We start from the raw sequence: 17,093 nt of genomic DNA, 5'->3' as shown, positions 1-17,093 counted from the left end.
CGTGCAGGTGTGTGCAGATGGGGTGTGTGCCCACAACAGTGTGAGCATGTGCGTGTGGGATTAGAGCTTTTTGTGATTGGTCCTAGAATGGTGTTTCAAAAGTTGTAGGTGTTCATTAGCATTTCATAAATTGTAGTTCACTGATTGCCAGTTAATTATGTGCAGTTAATAAAACAATAAACCTCCTCAATCCTGATTTGGTTAAACTATGCGAACTGAGAAGATTTTTCCCTGTGACAAAATTTTGCTGAAGAATGTAGGCAATCTGTTGAACCAATTCGGATCGATAAAGGTCTGCATAGTGAATTTAAGCACTTGCTGGCTTTTGGGTCAGTAATTTGGAAAAAAAGAAGATGTGCATAGCTGTATTACTGGTGCTGCTGGTGTGTTAGCAGAACGGCACAGGGTAGAAGGGCAAGGCAGGAGGAAATAAGGGAATAAGAAGTCAACCCTGACTTCTTGCTGGTCCCAACCATGGAACAAATTGGATAAAGTAGCTGTGAAAATCATAATCCCAGTCCTTGGGACAAGGACCAGATAGGACTGGTACAGTATGATGGGGGGAAATTGTATTCTGAATTAGCTAAAGTGAAGAACAGTATCAGAAAACTCGCTGTTTGTGCTCGGTGTAGCTATTTGTGTGGCAACTAGTGACTGCACTCTCAGAGGGGAATGAGGCAATTATAAAAGGGGAGGGTGAAATTTGGCAGCTGAAGGGATGTGTGGCTGGTTATAAAGAAAGGAGGATGTGTTTACAGGCAGCTGCTGAGTGTGCTGAGGCTGGGAAAGCCTGACAGGCTGAGAGGCCAGTGCAGGAGAAAAAAGGGGAAAAGGCACACGGGAACAGGTCCTGGAAGCCTGAGTGGCAGTTCCTGCTGAGGACTGGGATCCAGAAACGTGATGTGGACATGTCTGGAAATCAAGTGAGGATGACAATCAAGAGTGCAGTAAGGCACCTATCCAGACACAAATGGTACCCCAGGAACTGTAAGGTCTGTATCAAGGGGTGCCTGGATGGCTTCATACAGCCCCCATGCTAACAGATATTGTAGTGACCCTTGCAAAGAGAGAAGAGGAAAGCACGTTTTTTGTTTGCATCTTTATCAATATGAGGGAGAAGCCAAGAGTATCACCTTCAGCTTCCTCAGGGGATACATATGGCTGAGCAGCCCTACACCACGACCGAATGGAGCAATGCAACTATCTTCAGATTACCAAGTCTGAAGCCAAAGAAACCAGCACCATCACCACGGTCTCCAGTAGCAAAACTGCAACTGTTAAAATGAGATTACTTTCCACAAGATACAGGTTTGTTGCGGGAATCATGCAAGGGAGGTAAAATTTCCCTAAGTGCGAGAGCTACTAACACCACGGAATTAAACACCAAGAATAAATCAGGAATAATTTGGCAATGTAGGAAAAGCAATCAACAGAGAAAAAAGGAAACACTTTTAGGGAAAAACAGTTTAATAGCAGTGGTTTTAGGTAGATTTAGGAAGTAGGTTGACTGGGCCAATGCAACAAAGCCTTGGTTTAATTTAAGGTATATTGTGAACCTGAAACAGTGATTAAGAAGACCTATGTAAAAAAAAACCTGGCCATCATCATTGTGGGGAATAGAAAAAGGCGAGTTATACATGGGTCTTCAGAGTGAATACGTTATTCAAATGAAGTTTAACACCACCACAGTAAGGAATGGTGTTGTACCATGATGTCAAGATCACAAAAATAGGTAATTTTGAGGAATAATGAAGGGCTAGGGGATTTTATGGAGAGCAAGAGAGCTGTCAAGTACTCTCAGTGTTTCAGAAGTCCTCCATGTAGAAACCCATATGGGAAATCTTCAGGTCAAGCTCCAAGACTTTATAAAATTTATAAGCGAAAGGCATCAAGTGGGGTTGTCGTGCTAGGAGGTGTGCAAGCCATAAAATTAGAATTTGGATTGGAACAAAAATTGTTTGATGCTATCGCTACAGCAGTTTTTTATTTGGAAGGAGCAATACATGATTCCTTAAAGAACTTATCATGCTATATAATACAGGAACAACTCAGTATGGAAGTGCAGGTATTTATGTCTCAAGTACAGACAAGGCATGGGCAGGAGGCACTGGACCAACCGCCAAGGAAAGGTAAGTCACCTGCCTTATCTGAAGTTACGAAACAAGACAGGTGTCAGCTGCAGGATGGGTCTGGAAAATAAGATGTGCAGGAAAAAGGCAGTTAAATCTCCAACAATGTTGGTTAAAACCACTCTTACCACAACACAATGAAATTATTTGGCCCACAGTGCCCTTAAGGCCTGATTGTGCGTTGTCTGTTATACGGGTTGATATAATTAGTTTAAGAAATTGTGAGGTGTATGGGAATAGAGAGTGGCAGGGTACACAAACAAAGTTAAAAATGATTTGGTTAAACTACGTGAACAGGGCAATTTTTCCCACTGACATTCATCCGCTCCTGTTTTGAAGGTTGTTTTGACATTTTTGTCGGAGAGGTTGTTTTTTTAAATTCTGTCCATGCATTGTGCCAGTCAGTATTGTGACAAAACTGAGAAAAAGAGGAAAAAAAAAAAGGAACACAGCACTGTCTCATTGTGCAGGTCTGGCATTAAGCATGCTAACATTTATTCTCTTCAGAGACCCTGGTCCACTTTCCGATACAATCAAGAAAATTAGGTTACCTCTGAGTATACAGCCCTAATCCAATGCCTGCCACACATGCGGACACACACACGTGCGTGTGCATTCACACACTCAATCCGAGCAGCAAAGTCGTTCCCTTTGGAAATGATGAGTGACACTTCCAAAAGCCCAGATGCAGAGAAAATGCCTGCATGGGTTTTCCTCCAGGTTATGAGACAACAATTTCTTTTCCTGGGAGGTATCTCAGCATGTATCCATCATTTTCCCCCATGATGGTAGCAAGGGCACAGAGGAGTAAAAGTGAGTTTTGGCGTTTGGTTTCACTTTTTTTCCCAGGCCTCAAGACTAGCCAGTCTGAACTTGGACTGTTGCATAAATAAAGGATGTAAAGCTCTTGCTCTGTACATCCAAGCTCATCCCAGCTGTAATGAGATGAAAATGCATTCTTGACTTATGTATTTTATTTATATAGTATTGCCTTTTATCTCTCCTGAAGTCTTGTCTTTCCAGGGGGATTGTCAATCATGCATTTACAGTGTGTGATGAAAAAGGGTACTGTTATTTTCAAGGATTTCTCATAAAAAGCTACAAAACATCATGGAGGAGGAGATAATATTATAGTTAAATAATCAAACAAAATACAGAAAATCCCTCTCTCAGTATATCAAGGTCAGCTGAAATAACTGCTGTGAATTTAGCTTTAAAAGTAGATTTTCAGTTAGAGCCCTTTGTCCACCAGTTCCTTAAAACAGTTTTCTTGTACAGAAGCCAGTGTTTGCCCTCAGTTTTTTGGTCCTTTTTTTTAACTGCATAACATTAAAGCTTGTTTTATCAAACTTTGTCTATCTGCTATTGGTGGACTATCAAAACGCTGTCTTACAGACTGGGCAGGGCAAGCACATGAGTCAGTAGTTTATCCAGGGATGCAAACCTGATAGGTGCAGGTTCATCGTCACTGTACAGCTCCAAGACATGCGCTACAAAAAGATACAACAGCACATTGTTCAGTGTGTAAACCCGCGAAGGAAATGGATTTCTTCGACTGCTTGAAACCTAAATGTGATTCAGATTTCAAGCCCAGAATATGTAGCCTAGAACTAAATTTGTTCCAAATCTAGTGTTCAACCTATGTCTCCTGCCCCAAGCCAATGTTGTTTTCACTTTACAGAAGTGAAAGGGACACTTGCCAAATGGCTGCTGAGGATCTGGATGCTCATATTGAATAATCAGGAATATTCAGTCTTAATAGCAAAGTGAAAAGGTACAAGCTATTTTGTTTTATTTCATTTCCTTTTATGTTCACTTAGCTTTAGATTATGACATATAATCCAAATATAGTTTATGCACTGTATTAAAAAAAATCGTAAAATGTACATTTGGCCAGCTTTCAGTATTTATAAAAGACAGTTGAATAAAGTGTCCTTTCTTTTCATCTAACAGGATTTTGCATGGCATTTTATATTTCTAAACATAATTTTACAATATAGTTTTCCCTTATGCATAAATCTGGCGTTTTGATTTTTTGTTATGTATGTCTTGATCATCATAAATAATTTTAATTTTCCTTTGAAATCTCATAAAACCTGCTGATCCAATTTCTGTGATGGTTCAAACAGACAAAGAATTACTGGTTCATGTGAAGTTGTGCCAATTTATTTCAGGAGATAATTTGGCCAGGAGGAAATTAAGCCAATTTTTTTTCTATGTTGTTTTTCTAACTGATCAAAATAAAGGGGGGGAAAAAAGCAATTTTAATAATCGAACATCAAAGACTGACTCTCAGTTCTAATTAAGACAACAAAATTGTTGCTGTTCAGTAAAGCAGAATTAGCCCCTGAATGGAGCTCTGTACCTGCACTGTTGTGTGCTGTGTGTGTTTCTTTGGTAAGAGGTCTTGCTCCACTGGCGCACAGCCCAAATGATCTTTGAACCTCCTATGTTTCTACAACACAGTCCACGCAGTCTCTCTTCATGTTCAGTCCCTAAGAAAAGTCTAAAAATAACTGCTTGGGTGTGCTTAATAAAACACTCTCTTCTCTGTTCGCTTGTGCTCGGTCATTTCATTCTTTGCCTCTCTGTGTCTTTTCCACTCCAGGCATTGCAACCTGCTCCAGCTGCTCCAGGCCACCCAGGGGGCACGGCCATCTCCCCAGCACAGCGCTCACCTCCCCTGGCTGCTGTGCCAATCATGGGATGCTGCTGGTGTCAGCTTCCAGGGTAAAACCCATCAGCGTTCACCCTGAACTGCCAGCTGGCACAGCGAAAAGATGCACAGAATGTGCCATACCACGAAATGCCCCTTAGCAAACAAGGCAGCATTATAATGCATATACAAGAAGAACACCAACTAAATGCCAAAATCACAAAAAGAAGAGCATGTCAGGCCCTTTGCATTATGCAAACTCGTGGGTTTTTTTCAGTTATTATTAACATGAACACTGTCACTGTTACCACCCTGGCCCTGCTTGGGGATGGTGGGAAGATCCTCCTGTTGGTGGGGGTCACACGATATATATACATAATATGTACTGTGGGGTGAGGGAAGATGGAAATCAAAGCCCAGATCTGGAGGAGAGTAGGATATTCTGTCGGCTGTGTATCGTTTTCTCCAGTGATACCTGAAACCCAACCTGTTGTAGCTGCCTTTACAGTTGGATTAATAAAGTAGGTTTTTCACCCCAGAGGATTTCATTTTCCAGCTAGTTGCCAAAGCAACTTCCAATTTATGTGTGGAAGCATCTGTCCATCCTCTATTCGCTGTCAGAACAATTTACAGTCAAGTGTAGCAAAATCTTCTCCCAGAACAATAAGGAAAAAAGCCCTCCCCTAACTTGACCTTAATTTGGAATTATCACTATAACAGTCTACAACTTTTCAATAATTGCTCCAAACATGGAGCTAAAATTAGCTTGCCTGGGAATGTGTTGCAAAACCCTGTTATGTCTGTCCTTCATTCTCTAAGGCATTGAAATATTTCCCCAGAAGACAAGGATTCAGAGATGAACAACTGTTCATTCCACTGAAAGAAAGCCCAACATCTGCTTCATTCTAAGGACGCTGGTATTTGCATTTGAAATTACAGTTAAATGGAAAGTGTGTTATTTTCTGGCATAAAACCTAGTTTTAAAGATGTTGCAATTCAATGCGCATTCTTTTTCTGGATTCTAATTGTGCTTATAAATTATCTTCCCGTTTTGTATGAAATTGTGAAACTTCTTACAGTATCTAAGTGGTAGTATGTCTCATAATGAGCTGTCACAAGGACAGATCTTTTCCATTTTTCTAAGACACTCTTTCTAGAATAATTACCCATTTTAACTTTTTGTCTGTCAATTTCCTACTTTGACCATGCACCAAGAGGGAAGGAACATGAAATGGATTGTATGCCAAGAATGGGACCTCTGCCCTGACTAATAGCAGGAAATCAAAAAGAGTCTCCTCTCCTGCAAGCTTGTTCAAAAAGCTGTGTGTTGAATAGCTATTCTCTTGATTGGCATAAGAAAGCAATGGGAAATGAATGCGAGTGGAAGCCTTTATCTTCTCTGAAATTTTTGGAGCACTTCAGCATTTAAATGGTGGGTGCATTAAATACATCCCGTGAAAATATGTTTCTTCTCCTTTGTTGCAAACCTGCTGACTGGTCATTTCCTTGATTACTGCCTAATTCTGTCATCTATGAGAAACAGTGAACATTAAGAATCTAAGTTTTAACATCTTTTTAAGTTTTCTCCTGTACCGTAATAGAATTGATGTCCCCATTGCATTTCTAAGGTGTTAGAACATAAAACTGTCAATACTGGAGTAACCTAAAAGATTCAGGTAACCCGATGTCCTACATCTGACCATAACAGATGCCTAGGAAGGAGTAGAGGACACCAGATCTGTATAAAGAAGGCTGATCCAGTAGATATATTTGTTACTGAAAAATCCTCTGTGGCAAAGCATGATGTCTTTTCTGTACCCATGGGAAAATACATGTTCTGTGATTTAGGTCCTGAGGGCTGCAACAATAAATGGTGTGATTTGTGTTTCTTAATCTCGTGGAGGCAAGAGAGTTCTTTATGGAGATTTTCCTCTCCATCGCTGTCGGTGATCAGTGTGCATGATAAATTGTCATTAAAAAGTGTCCTCTAACTGCAACAACATTTTCCTTAGGGTTTTACTTGCATGTGGGATTTTTCCAGTGAGATGGAGAGGGATACAAAAAAAGATTTTGAGCTTTAGCAGCTTAAACACAGTTTCCAAGCAATGGCCATTTTTTAATGAGAAAGTGACATACTGTAACTTCAGTAGTGCTATTTCTGTGTTTGTTTAGTGAATGGATTGACTTTTGTAGAGCTAAAATAATTTACATGGGATGAGGATCTCAGTGATGGTATACCTATTTTTGTACGTTAAGAACTCCTTTATATTTATCTAGGGCTGTTCTTTCACATGCCATCAAATGAAGCCCTACCTCCTAAACCCTGGGTAGAAAAGAACAGTTGGTATCTTCTCTATCATTAGGGCTGGGTAGAATTCGTTAGAATTTTTATTTCACCCTTTTCCTGTTCTCTTTTCAGTCTCCTTGTACCTGTTTACCTTGCCTTGCATCTTCATGCCGGTTTTGCTCTCTTTTTTTTTTTTTCATGCTGCCTACCCTCCTTTTCTCCACAAATCATCCTAAATGCACAGGCAATCCAATAATACTTGAGCTTTGAACTTGTGAACCAAAAGTGTGTTCTGAACCCTTCACCTAGAGACAAAACATGTTTCCTGTCACTTTCTGTCCAGAGAGAGTGCATAGGCAGTCTGTAGCATGCATATAATTGAGATTTTTTGCACTCGGACCTTAGGTGGTGTAATCAGCATTTATCTTCTACAGAAGTCAAGGGAACTCAGAGCAATTTGCACGAGGTAGGAGTTGTTAATTTTATTGCAGTTCAATGCACTGTATTTCCAATGCTGGAGGAAACTTTCAAATACTGATATCCTACAGTTTTCCACAGAACCAACACTGAGAGCAAAATCAGGGTCTGACCCTTCTTGTGAGATTTACATTTTAACCCACCCTGTCTACTGCTCTGGCAGTGTGAAAAAGGTCTGTCCTCTGTCCCCTCCAACCCTCACCCCATGTGTTGATCTTATATGAGCAGGCTACCTCATGGTTAGCCCTGTTTGCACATCAGACAGCCACAAACCCAGCGTGATTCCCTGTTGCAGTAATGGAATGCACATATGAAGTAATTCTCACAGGCACTTATCAGGTATGTTGAGGGACTGTAAAGTGGACATTATTAGTGAAGCATCCTTAGATCTTATTTCATCTGGCAAACAGCAAGAGCTTTACATTAGTGATCTTGGACCAATGTTAAATAAAGAATTAGGACTGCTGGGGCTAGCAGGGATGAAACAATTTTTTAATTAATTAATCACCTTAATTAATATTTGACACGTCTGTTATCTTCTTTGTCCTCTTTATGGTGCATCCTTTGGACAATTGAATTAAGTTTGGTATGTATTTAACTCACATCAGGAGTACAGACAGATAAAAAAAAAATTAAATGCCATAGTCAGTGAATTTTACAAATATATCTACTCTTGACTGGTCACAACCACTATTGTATTGCTTTACTTATGATAACTTAAATGTAAATCCTTAGTCTCTGAGAAACGCTTCATTTAACCATTCACATTATTTTGAGTGGATGCATCAGCAAAATAGCATATTTCTTTTCCTTTATCACATGTGACTTTAACTTGTAAATTGGCTCCCATATATCCTTCCTGAAGGAGAAAGAATTGACCTTTCAATGTCATATGATTTTATCGTTTTGCATCCTTTGATAGAACTGGAATACAGAGTAAACCCTCTCTGCAAACATGATTCATTTTCCTCTGATGCTGCCAGGGAGCTTCGTACCTTATTTTGTAAGGATAGGACATATGTAATCACAAAGGAATGATAAGTAAAAATCTCTTGCATACGGAGGTGAAGAACACATTATTTCCATTAATCAGATCCGGGTTTCGTGTGTTCATAGTCTTCTGATCCCACAGGGACTCCTCCAAAGATATGTTTGTGTAGCACAACACAATCTTTTTTGAAAGATTTGATAGATGTATTTCATTCTGAAAATGATTCTTTTCAGTGAGGAAGTAAAACAAAGAGTAAGCTATCATTATATGGTCAATCCATTCACTACAAGTGCCTGACAGCCTTTCCTCCTTGTCTTTGTAGACAGGTGGGCTCAACTTGGTCTGAAGTCTCTTCCTCTGAGGAAGCCTATACCTTTCTAACAACTGCATAGGAAGCCTTGGCTCCTAGCTTAAGCACCTTAATCAGGTTAATTTCATTCAGTTTGGATCTCTTAACTTCTGACCTGGGATGTGTTTATTTTAGATGGGTTGAATTGCATCAGTGTCCAGTCTCTGTTGATAACAGTGTGGGGCAACCATGCCCCTAACCAAAATGAATCAATTAGGTGAAGAACACCCCTACGTTAAATGCCACAAAGTGGTGTGAAGACCTTTTGTTAGGTCATCTTTTCCTCACTGACATGCAAATGTAGTCATGTTTCTATACAGGGTTCCAAATAAATCATGCTTTGGTTTGGAGATCTGCATCAGATGTCCCCATACGACGGAGTGAAGGAGGAGAAAAAAACTATACGCATTAATAATTGTCCTGCTCTCCATCCCTCTCTCTTTTAATTTTCTTCCTTCAAAATATTTAAATTTTCTTTTGTTATGGTTGCAGTCTGGCAGGGAGAAATATATTCTGTACATTTAAGAGTTAAAGAATCTAATTTTTAAGAAGTTTATGCTTTGAGTCCTTTGCTCATCTAAATACATGGTAATGGCTATACAGATTATTCCTGCAGCTCCTGATTCTATCTGCAATAATAGTAGCACCTTTTAAAGAGCAGCTCACTTAACCAGCTCTTGTTTTAATAGGGCAGGCACCTCAATTTATTTTGTCTGCCCTTTTATTACAATTAATCTCTTGACAGGGGGCTACGGCAATGCTTGGGTTTTGATGACTCTCAGATTGGTGCTGACTCCCTTCTCTCATCCTCTTTATTTTTTTAATCTGTCAACGGAAACCATTACATTACAATAAAAGTTTACTGTTGGGACAACTTGATCCTGTTGCAATTTTCTTGTTTTCCTGTAGCAACATAGGTATTTTAAAAGCAAGCAGCCCAAACAAGCTGAATAGCACAGTGAGAGGTTTTGCTTTGCAGATGGGGGTGGTTTGCACAGTTCCATCAGTTCTTAAAGAAGCTTCTCATCCTAAGACACCAGATAGAAATGTAGGTATTGCTTCCCAAGCAGGAAAATAACACATTTCCAGGCTTGAGAGGTGAAAAATCAAAACAAAACTGAAGCTGGCTCCACAGATTTTCCTTCCCAAATCAGAAATGCAAGCAAGTTTGCTCCCTAGGGTATAGGCTCCAAGTGCTCACCAAGAAGTCTCCCGTCCTGAAAGAAGACAACATGTACGAAGGTGGTGATGGGGGGAGTGGAGGGGAGGGAATCCTCAAATGGTAACTATACTACTTTTCCTTACTACTCAGCAGCTCTGCTTTATACAGGCATGCATTCCTGCTTCTCTTCAGTATGAAAACTGATGAGAAGGCTTATCATCGAACATTTGTATAAAATTTTTGGCTAAGTTAAAGGACCAACTTACTTTTAGTGCCATTGATGATATTATTGAACAGGTCCACTTGATTTAGATTTACCAAGGCCTGCTGAGTAACTTTGACAAGATTTCTTCTGCGAGACGGTTTACCTGGGCTAGCCAGATGCTTTGCCTTGCCTTCCTGAGAGCTTCTGGCACCTGCTGCACTGGCTCCCCCAGAGACAAAGAGAGGAGTAGGAGGCAAAGGATCTGCCTTGGGAGCAGAGGATACATTGCAAGTTTGGGAACTGTTGGGAAGGACTGGGCAACACTTACTCACAGCCTGGAAGGTGCCATTTGAATTAGCTCTGCAGCATGCATAATCTGTTGGACACAAATACAGAGAAAAGTTGACTACTGTTTTATTATGTGGCTGTATTTGAAATTAATTTGATCAGGTTTAACTTCTACCTCACTTCTGCTGCTTTAAGGATTTCTGTATCCAGAAATCCCATTTCCTTGAAGTAATTCCTAGTATTTCTTTGGGTGATTGGATAAATAACCAAACAGTAACTAACATTTTAATCCAAACCACTTTTTAATCATCCTCTTCAATTCCCAGGAGGCTGGAATTATGACAAGTCTAAGAAGCTGGCCAGCTACCTGAATTAATTCTATTTAATATAAAACAGGAGAAAAAAGAGAAGCTCAGGGTTTATCATAGCTGCCAATAAAATTCCCAGCAGGCAGTGTTGTTCCAAATCACCCAGTACCTCCAGCAAAATAACTTCCAAGAGAGATGTTGCTAGATGTTCCTAGACAATTGTTAAACTGGGCAAGAAGAAAAAAGAAAAAAACAAACAAACAAACAACCCCCCCCCCCCCCCAAAAAGAGTTCAAGGGTTTGCCAGAAGCCCAGCTGAACTGTTAATCATGAAGAGGTCAGTACTTTCCAAATATAAAGGAACACACCACAGTTTTGCAGAAATCACAGTTGTGAATGAACCACCACTCTCCACAGCTGTGCCAAAACTGCTGTGGGGAAGTTGGAAAGCCTGAAGAGGGATTTATTTGCTCACACACCTTTTTTGTCAGAGGATTTTCAGGGCAACCCAAGTGGTCTTCACCAGGATAAGGTGTTGGGGAAAAACTTGATGTATATCTTGTGCTTTACGGCAGTTGTTCTTCAAATAGGAGCATAAACTATATCCAGAGGTAACACAAGAATCTTTGTACTTGATAATTCTTCCTTGCCAAAGGCACAGCAATGTGTTTCAATTAACATCGAGCCTATTACATCCCACACTGCAGAAACTTGCTGACGGGGGCCATTGGGGTTATCTAATGCTCCTGATACAGCTCCATTACTTGCATATTTGATACAAACTTATGTCCCAATGTTGAAGACAAAAAATATTTAGGATGTTAGCCATCAGAAGCAAATAAAAAGCTATGGGAAGGTAAAAGAGCACAGCAAATCAAGCTTGCTTATGAATAACAGGTATTTATACTCTAAAGCCAACAGAAGAGAGAATTCTCAGAATATGAATGGTGTCACATGGAGGAAAAGAGATCTGTCAAATGCTGTTTACCATTAGTGAATACCGAGTGGGGTTAGGTGGAGCCAATTCCAACAACTTACATTTTTAGATTAAAAAGTGACAAAACTGTTCCTGTGATCCTATAATTGTAAAATAGAAAGAAGAAAGCTGCAGTATCCTTTCCTGAGAGGAAAGGTGAACCTGAAAGTGAACTGCCTTTATTCTACTGATCTTTGAGAACAGCCCATTTGTTTTAGGCCTTTTTGCAAGGCAAGGGCGGGGAAAAGTAACCTAACAGAAGTTTTTAAAATGATTTGAAAATCTACTTCAGCATGTTAATAGACCAGTGAGGGAAGTTATACACAGTCTTGAAAACTGATTTTTACAGCACTCATCCTACCCATTGCAGCTGATAGACACTTTAAAACTCTCAGTCTGTGATTCAATTAAATAGAAAACTAGATGTAAGAGTTTTTTGGCAGAGAAACTAAATTATATGAACTATGTGAATCACTTGTCGGGAATCTAACAGCTGTTTTCCTGAATTCATGGACAGCCAAGGGAAAACTAAAGCTGTGAGAGTTACAAGCTGCTCACCAATTCATCCATTCCTTTACACAGGAATAATCTGAAACTCTCCAACACCCACTGGAGTGAAAACTCATCCATGCCAAAAAACTTTCCACAGACAAGCTTCAATAATCTGCCTGCAAGATTGCACTTGAGGCTCCCTAAAGAGGGTACTAGGATATGGTATTAACAGGGAGCTGATTTGTCTCTTCAAATTATATTCCACTGCTGATGAGCATGGGGAGCAGTGAGGGAGATCCTGACTCACTCAGGGGAACAGGCTGTGCCTTCAGGAGCAGAGGGGAAGAAGTGAGGGAGGGGAGGGAGAAGCAAGAGGCGAGCTCCTTCCGAAAACAGGAGCTCCTAACTCTGAATTTGTGCCATTAACTCAACTAATCCACTGGATGCCTGTGAGATAACCACCCAGACCTTTGCTGCTGTAGACCACAAGGACAAAATATGTACACCAGTGGTAGAAGTGCTCTGGAGTTTTGATTTTATGAGCTAGGGCTTACCCTGAATGGGGGTAAAGAACCATTGACTTCCAACATGGGGTAACTGTTCCATGAAATACAATGAGATAACCTGTAGACACCTCAAAGCTTCAGTAATGAGTGGTTTACTTTAGTCTCTAGAATTGGTCTGTGTACCCAGGACAATTATTCCAGCCACATAAACTAGATTTCTTCAATCAATAGATACTGAATTCTAAGCACCTTGAATTCAGCTGACACACATAGTGAAAATTGCCTTCAGCAATAGTTTCAGAAAACCAGTGGTTAAAGGTAGGTATATGTATATACATATATATATGTTTTTTATTACATTTAAGGACTGTATACAAAGACCAGATTCATATTTTCCCCTCTGCATAGAATATACCATATCTGAGTATGATTCATACCTACCAAAAGCTCTCCAATACCTTCAGCAGTTTAAAGGGGTATTTCAGCTGCATAAAATATAAGAAATATCTCTGCCATAAGGGATTATCTTAAATTATGTTGTGTTTTCTTCCTGCTTATGGGTTGTACCAAAAGCATGCTGAATCTTAGAATCATAAAATAGTTTGAGTTGGAAGGGACCTTTGAAGGTCATCTAGTCCAACCCCCCTGCAATGAAGTACTTCGCCACCCTCATTGTAAAAAATTTCTTCCTTATATCTAGTCTAAGTCTACCCTCTTCTAGTTTAAAACTATTACCCCTTGTCTTATCGCAACAGGCCCTGCTAAAAAGTTTGTCCCCATCTTTCTTATAAGCCCCCTTTAAGCACTGAAAGGCTGCAATAAGGTCTCCCACAAGCCTTCTCTTCTCCAGGCTGAACAACCCCAACTCTCTCAGCCTGTCCTCATAGGAGAGGTGCTCCAGCCCTCTGATCATTTTTGTGGCCCTTCTCTGGACCTGCTCCAACAGGTCCATGTCTTTCCTGTGCTGAGGGCTCCAGAGCTGGACCCAGTACTCCAGGGGAGGTCTCACCTGAGCAGAGTAGAGGGGCAGAATCACCTCCCTCAACCTGCTGGCCACGCTGCTTTTGATGCAGCCCAGGATACGGTTGGCTTTCTGGGCTGTGAGCCCACATTGTTGGTTCATGTCCAGCTTTTCGTCCACCAGTACCCCCAAGTCCTTCTCCACAGAGCTGCTCTCGATCACATCATCCCCCAGCCTTCTTTGATACCAGGGGCTGCCCTAACCCAGGTGTAGGACCCTGCACTTGGCCTTGTTGAACCTCATGAGTTTCACACAGGCCCACTTCTCCAGCTTGTGCAGGTCCCTCTGGATGGCATCCCGTCCCTCAGGCATGTCACCCATACCACTCAGCTTGGTGTCATCTGCAAACTTGCTGAGGGTGCACTCGATCCCACCGTCTATGTCATTGATGAAGATATTAAACAGTACTGGTAATGCTGGTAGTTATCAGCTGATACACAGACCATAAAGATCTGCTGTGATATTTTGATATTTTTCTACTGTATGCCAAATGGCTGGATACCACTAATATATGATGCACAGAACAGAAATTTAAAGCCACAGTTGCTTTCCAGACTCTGTTCCAGCAATAAATCTGGGGCTTCCAGGGGCCTAATTACATATTTTAAATGAGGAATACACTTAAATGCCTTGCCAAGTCAAAACCTTTTTCTGTAAGCTCTCTTGCTAGCTATTTTTACCCATTTTCTAGCATAATGCAAAATAGATCTCCCACTTGGGTGCTCTGATATACAGTGAATAATTAGAGCTGAATGGAAAATAGAAACATTTTTCAGGAAAAATGCCCCCCCATCTCAAAATATTCCAACAAGCAACTACAGTAATAAAATTAGCATTTATAATAACATCAATGTAAAGCAATATGTAGAAATGTAAAGCAACTAATAGTAACAATGCAGAAACTATTTTTAATTACCTTCGCCTTAAGTAAACGATTGGCTCTGTGAATACTGCTATTAATTTCCACAAGATAATTCATTAGATAAAGTATATTTACTCAGTGGGAGCAGTGGTGTCAGAATCTGGCCCCAGTGGGTTGGCATTGTAATTCAATTTGCTGACTGCTGACTGGTAGCATTTTAAATGCAGGTTTAGAGTAAATAAGCCAGCAAGTGAATGCTTTGTTATAACTGAAGATTGCTTGTCGATGTTAACCTTTTTTTTTTTCATTATGATGTATGCATTCAGAGAAAGTTTGGGAAAAAAGAGAGCAAATCAGTAACATTCTGTTGCATAGGTAATTACTACACTCATTATTTTAGTAATTCATAGTGAATATATTGTATGGATATATCAGTGTACTGTTGTTAGCTCTGACATACTATTACCATAAGTAAAATATAAAATTGTATGAAAACATACATAATAAAAATTTGGGTTTTTTTAATCCACTGCTTTTTCTGGCTTGGTTCAAACCCTTCCAAGTAGCATCAAAATACTGCGTGCTCCAACGATTAAGAAGCAATAGGAGAGAGACAATGGTTTATAAAACAATAATACGGTATACTGATAAGCAAAGAAGCATATCTTACAGGCAGCATAAAATAAACCACTTCTGCTTACTAAAGATTCTGAGGCTAAAGTTGTGGTATTTCAAACAAACTTTTTTCATTTTATTTCCTTTTTCTTCCTCTCTCTCTCTCCCCCCTCTTTTTTTCTCTCTCATTTTTTTCTCTCTTTCTCATTCGCCCCTCTCTTTTTCACCCTTTCTCATCCCTTGTGTCTTTCTGTGAAAGTTGATTGTCCATGGAGAAGAATCCATAAAGGACATTTAACATTCTACAGTACAATTCCAAATCACGCTCATACAAGTTGACCTCGTAGTACATTTGACAGTTTTGTCAAAGGAGGTTGTTTTATACAGCTATGGCAGTGAACCTAGTTCTTAGTTTCTTATTAGAAAAATAATTCTGCTTCTAAGTGGATGATCTATCACAATGGAAAATGAGTAGCTTATCATAGCAATGAAGAAACTGGATTTTGGCTCAGAAAATAAACAGCATACCTGTTACTACCTTCATACTATGTGTGCAAGTTAAAACAGACATCTGATAGTGAATATATATTGAAATTACTGAAAATAGCTGTGCGTAGCTGACTGAATCTCAAAGGTAGTTAGACCAAAAAGCTCAAAGCTAAGAAAGTTACAGCAAGGAAAAAAATGCAAGAAAAGAAAATAAAGTGAGTTCAATAGGTGAGAAAACAAAGGGTGATGGGCAAGAAACTGGTTGAAAAGTGATGGCACCTTATTAGGCACATTGAAATTTTAGAAGACGGGGATGTTTGCCAAGGTTACCATTAAGGAAGGTTGTCAGAGTTCATTTTCTCTTTGTTCTTTTATCCTCTTCTGTCACAATGTTCAGGTGCAAAATAATGTCAAAGAAGATACTGAATGTTTGTTCCAAAACAGCTGAGTAACTGAATATTGTGCCCAGTGTTTCCTCCATTCTTCCCCTCCTGTCTTCCCATCCTGTATTTTAATCCATTTACTGGCTTTTTTATGCTTTTTAATTTGATTTAGACTGCTGTTTCTTTAACTGTATTTCTTATTTGCCTTCTTTTATAATCCCTTTTCTACAGCCTTGTTTTCTCTTCTGCTTTCACCTACAATCTGTACCTGCCCCCTTTTCATACATTCTAGCACTATCCTCATAAACAGTTGACACTGCATTAATATGAGTCCCCAATGCCTCCACTGCTCACCTGAGCTTACCTTTCTTTTCTCGAAGCATCCCAGTTTCTCTTGTTACAGTTTTCATTAAGTAATTTAGTCAAATGAAGACTTTCGGGACTATTAGCAGCTTTCCACAAATTATAGTTGGGTGATTTATTTAATGAAAAAAATATTGTTGATTTCATATTTTTCACAAGTGAAAAAAGCTAGTATAGAGGAGCACATCCATTTGTGGTTTTATGAACCCACAAACCTCCAGAGAACACTGCTAATCCACACAATATCCTTGAATGATGTATTTTGCATTTAAATCTCTTATTTAGAGGAAGGTTATACAAAATGAAAAGTAAATGGAGAACATCTTGTTACCTAAGTTCCTGTGGAGAATCCAACACATTCTTTACTGCAGAAAATAAAAAGGGAATAACTTCTGCCCATGAAATGAGAGCTGCAGCTACCATTGCTTTCAGTAGCTCCATGAACCTGACAGCCTAAACAAGTTCCTGCAAAAACTCTATCTTGGAAACTGTCTCGAGATGGATCGAGTCTGGCAGACTGGCACATTAGTTCAT

The sequence above is a fragment of the Ciconia boyciana genome, chromosome 2 (assembly GCF_034638445.1).
Source record: "Ciconia boyciana chromosome 2, ASM3463844v1, whole genome shotgun sequence".
In the NCBI taxonomy this organism is placed as follows: domain Eukaryota; kingdom Metazoa; phylum Chordata; class Aves; order Ciconiiformes; family Ciconiidae; genus Ciconia; species Ciconia boyciana.
The sequence above is the reverse complement of the archived record's forward strand: the minus strand, read 5'-3'. Positions refer to the sequence as shown.